Raw genomic sequence first — 6,153 nt, 5'->3', positions numbered from 1 at the left:
AGACTCACTCACGATGTCATTAATAATGGACAAGTGAGTTTTAAATTCATTGATGTATGTGTAAATTTAGAATATGCGCTTTCATATTTATTTTATTTATGACTAAAAAATTTACATTTAATTATATTACTTAGACATTGACATCACTTTCTCCTTAATATAGAGGTTAGTAAATCCTTCATATCTTGATAGTCAATTTGTGGACCTCTTAATGAGAAGTGATCATGATGAGACTCAGGATGTTGATTTATAGATAGATAGTTGTACATGTGTTTGATCTTATTTGATCTCCTTTCATAGAGATGTTGGTAGATTAGATAGACACTTTATATGTTTATGATCTACATACATGTTGTGTATTTGACCAGTATTTCATCTCTAAACTCTAGACAACTAACGTATACAACATTTGATATTATCTTCTAGATCCTTATACTTTTGATAGTATGTTTGATGATTGACATATTCTACTTGAGATATATGTTTGATACATGTAATTTAGCATAGTACATGTCCAATGATTGATGTATACATTCTATTACTTTTGTTCTACATCTTTAGATTAAATGTACTTGAATGATTTGATGACCTAATTTATATGTTTGATTTAATCTAAGTTGTATGTTTAATGATTTAAGCTAAATATGTTTGATTATAGATTTTGTTGTGTCTATTAATTTTTTATTTGGAATTGATATATATGAACTTGACATGTAATTTAAATATGCTTGATTCAATATGACTTAAACATGTTTGATGATATTTAACTTAAATAAGTTTGATGCTTGTTATATGAACTTAATGATGTAATTTATACATACATTTCATGTGAGATAAAGAATGATTTATATGTTTGACATGATTTAATTTGATGAAATAACTTATAGAATTAAAGTATTGCAATTTATCATGTCCTAATTTAATCACCTATATTTTAAAACTAGTTTACAATATCACAGATGTCCTAATTTAAAACATGTTTTAATTTGGAAAACTTAGAATTAAAGTATTACAATATTGTTTCCTAATTTAATCAATTAGAGTATACCATCCTCTCAAGACATGTCCTAATTTAATTGACTATAAGATAAAACTAGATTTCAATGTTACTCATTTCCTAATTTAAAAAATGGGTTAATTTGAAAATCATATCCTTATGTAAAAAACATGAGTTCTAATTCAATGAACTAACTTAGAATTTAAAAGTATATCAATATCATGTCCTAATTTTTAATCAACTATATTTTAAAACTAGGTTTCAATATCATATGTCCTAATTTAAAATGTGTCCTAATTTGATCAACTAGTAGAGTTAAAGTATTCAAATTGTTGAAATAACCATCAACGTTCCCCTTCAGGATTTGTGACATGGCCTAATCGCCTCTTGTATTATGTAAGTCTAGTGTTTATATATGGCATTGATAGGTCAATCTTTCGGTGCATCAAAAATGCTATCATGTAACAAGTGGTATCAAATCTTGGTCACATGTTCAAATATCCTTAGGTGACACTAAGGAAGACACTATTGGACTAATAGCTAGTGTTCCTCTTCAGGATTCATGACATGGCCTAACTGCCTCTTGTGTTCTATAAGTATAGTGTTATATCAAGCATTGACGGGTTACTCTTTTGGTGCAACAACAACCCTAGCTTGTAACAACAATATCATGACCAAATTTAAAACATGGCCTAATTTAATAAAAAATATAGCATTAAAGTGTGTATGTGCAATTAGATCTAAGTATTACATCATCCCCTTAAGACATGTCCTAGGTCAAGGTAAATAATCATTTGAAATGAATTTCCTTAAGGCATGATTTTATTAAGAAATTTAATGATTCATCCCCTTAAGATATGTCCTAACTAAACATCAAATAAATTTTTATTTAAAATAATTTATTAGAAATTAAATCATCTCCTTGCCAATAGTGGCATGTTGTGATGGTCAAGTTGTTGAGTTGTTATCCTTGCCATCAAGGTTCAAATCTAGCAGGGATGAGGTCCCATATTTGTGGCCTCACTGGTTCATAGCTCTAGGTCAAAGTGTTTACCCATATAAAAATAATAATTAAATTAAATCATCTCCTTAAGCAATGTATGCAAACTTAAGAAAAATTTATATAGATCTATATTTCAAATTGTTCAACCAAAACCTGTGCAATATTCAAGAAAACACATATATGCATTGTTTATATACCACATCAAGTAGTTTAACGCACTCTTAAATAACATATAATATTCTCTCATGACCATTAGTATAAAGTTACCATGTATCAATGACATGCTCTATGACTAGATGAAGAGATAGGGTAGTGACAATTACAAGGTCGCTATATTGATAAGCTCTAATGTTAGGTTGATAATCAATAAATTGAATCCCATGTTTAAATTTTTTTATTTGATTCAAAGATGTTCCTTCTACAATAAATTAATTTGCATAGACAAAAAATATCATAGATTAGTTAACCATTTATACAATAATACAACACTCACATAACCCAATTTTAATAAATTAAAAACATAGACACACTAAGTTAACCTGTGGTAAACATAAGTCCATTGTGTGTTTCATAATTTTTTATCTTCTTCCTCTAATTTGGTGCAACATAATAAATAATAAATAGTACCTTTTTCATTCCTAGGGTTTTCTATGACTAAAAAATTATTTCTTGCATAATATAGTTTTAGCAACCTTTAAATATAAATTTAAAGAAACTTGTATGAGACTATATATATGCATAAATCATAGTAGATATAAATTCACATGATCACTAAATTTTTGGATTAAGAGATTATTAAACCTAAATATATATGTACATACCAATACTAATCAATCTTGAAGTCTTGTCAAAGTTAGTAGAAATCAATGGGATTTCATTGAATTTTTCACCCTCAACTTCATAAATTGTATTAGTAACATCTAGTGGCACCAAAGTCCATTCACCTACATATCAAATTTTTTTATTAATGCAATCAAATTATTTTTCAAAAATATAATCATAACAAAAGAATGATTAACTTCAAAATGTACTCATAACTCAATGCAAAGATCTTGTCTTATCTACCCTCTTGCATCCATGCATTGATCTTTTATCGACAAGTTCAAGACATGTAAAAGAAATATGTCAAACGTATAGATCTTCAAATCAACATATTCATGATATATACAAATTTGATTCAATAATTTTAATTTAACATGGTGTGCTAGATCTATACCCGATACCCCTGATAACACTCTAAATAGTATGATTCAATCCTCTTGTGATGATGTGTTAGCCTCATTTGACACCACAAAATGTGTCATAAATCAATATCACTCTTCATGAAATGGACCTATCCATAGATATAGTTATTGTCATGCCAAAAATTATTGACCAAATGTTACCAATTTTTTTTTTTTTTTTCAAAGATAAAATGCATCACAAAATTAAACATCATGATTTACCACATCAACTCATTAACTTAGCAACAATGGTAAGTTATATATGTGCAAATTGGGGCTCTTCATTTAACATATTTATATGCATTGCCTCACAAATTACATAGATGCAAGTTTACAATTAAAGGTGCAAATAATCTCTATTTCATAAATATCATATCCACACGCATAACATACATTCGTCACTCCAAGGAATTCATAATACAACATAGGTGCATCCACGAGGTCATATAATCATAATGCATCCACAGTACAAAATTACATGGTAAGAATAAAAAATAATACACAAGAAGATAGACACAACAATTTATCATGGTTCGCCACAATTTTGGCTATGTCCACACTAAGCAGATAATCTGTATTAATAATCAAAGTTATTTACAAAGGTACAAAAATAATGTGCATAAGAAGTCCTAATACATGATAGGTGAAGAGACCACAATAAGACCAAATAGAGGAACTACCTAACAACCTAGAATTCAACATAGATGAAAGGAATAAAAGTACAATCATCCAAGGCACATCATAAAGGCCAAATAAATTAAAAACTTAACATGGAACTCCCACCAAAGGATGCACAAGACCTACAATGAGACTAAAAATGGGTGAAGGTGGGCTAGCTACTCAAGAGGAGAATGCCATGAGATGTAGTACACACCTTCAAAAGGCATCCAACAAAGAAAAACTCCTCCTTTCTATAATATAGCAACAACAACCCTTATGCCTCCTAATTGGCTTGCTATCCATACTCCCCTTATGCCCTCCAAATGCTCAAAATCATAATGGCACATGGAGCCCATACATCTATGTTTTATCCCTTTCCTTCATAAGGAGAGACTCTACACTCAATGTGGCCCAACTAACCCCCCTTTACATGGCCACTTCTACCCTATCCGAGGGTGAGTAATGACAACACTCCCTTTACAATTTTCCCAAAAAAACAAGGAAAAGAACATGAAAAGAAAAGGAATTCAACACCCAAAATACCCATCCCTCACATGATAACAACACAAAACACAACTCCAAACATGCAAGAGATTTACACAAACACTTAAGCAATGAACATATCATGGAAATGGAGAAACCTACATTCACAAAGGTTATGACAAGAATGAGTTTTGTGATGAGATTAATCCTTTCTTCCTTCCAATTCCAAAGATTGACTTCTCTAAAAATAGAGAGTGGGTGAACACCCTCCAACTCTTCAAAGGCACTCTAAATAGCTTCTAAACTCACCCACCCAAAACTAGCAATAACTCCAAACTTGACTCTAAGCCTCTTTTGGTCTCCACTTGCCCCTACCATATAGGCAACCTCTTAGAAAGAGTCTAAACTTGGTTAACCTCATGAAGATGGTCCATTTTCGCAACAAAGGAAAATTGGGATATTTAAGGAGTCATAAATGTTGCTAGGAAGTTCTAGAAGGGTGGAAAAGGTTCCTAACCCATACCCCTACCACTTGGGCACTTGGATTACATTAAATTTGGCTTCTAAGATCAATTCATGACCTATACAAGTGGCTTGAAATATTTGATCTCCAAAATTCTAAGGATGTAACCTTCCCACTAACCCCTAATCAATGAGAATTAATTTAAGTTAATAATTAAATTAGTATTAGGTCAATGGGTTACATTGTCAACCCTAATTGACATGTCAGTACACATATGTATATAACAAGTGTCAAGTGACACCATAAGATTTACTTTTACATAACATTTTACACATCACAAAATATAGAATGATACACATACATTCAGATTACGATACAAATTAAACACTTGACAACAAGGTTCGAATCACTTTATTGGATTCAACCTTAGGCTTATAGTTTGCACATAGGGTCAGTTGTTGTTTCTCCAATAAATTTCATGGTTAAATTTCTTGCAAACTCAATGCAAATATATGTAGTTTGATAAAATTGCATATGTGTGTGTGTGTATATATATATATATATACAAACATATCTATATATATACATATACATATACATACATATACATATATATATATATATACATCTATACATATATGTGTGTGTGTGTATATACATATATATATATATATGTATATATGTATATATATATATATGTATATATAATATATATATATGTATGTATATATATAAATTATATGTACATTTATATATATACATATCTATATACATATGTATACATATCTATATACATATGTATACATATGTGTATACATATGTATAGATATGTATACATATGTGTATACATATGTATATGTATATGCATATGTATATGTATATACATATACATATGTATACGCATATGTATATGTATATACATATTCATATGTATACATACGTATACACATATGTATACATATGTATATACATATACATATGTATACATATAGGTATGTATACATATGTATACATACCTATGTATACGTACGTATATACATATGTATGTATACATATGTATACATATGTATATGTATATACATATGTATACATACATATATATGTACGTATACATAGGTATGTATATATGTATACATATGTATATACATATATGTATATGTATGTACATATATGTATACATATGTATATATGTATATATATGTATATACATATATGTATATGTATGTACATATATGTATATGTATGTATATATACATATATGTATATGTATGTATATATATGTATATATATGTATATGTATATATATGTATATGTATATGTACAT

Source organism: Cupressus sempervirens, chromosome 8 (assembly GCF_028749045.1).
Source record: "Cupressus sempervirens isolate cs-2001-9-10 chromosome 8, ASM2874904v1, whole genome shotgun sequence".
NCBI lineage: Eukaryota > Viridiplantae > Streptophyta > Pinopsida > Cupressales > Cupressaceae > Cupressus > Cupressus sempervirens.
The sequence above is the reverse complement of the archived record's forward strand: the minus strand, read 5'-3'. Positions refer to the sequence as shown.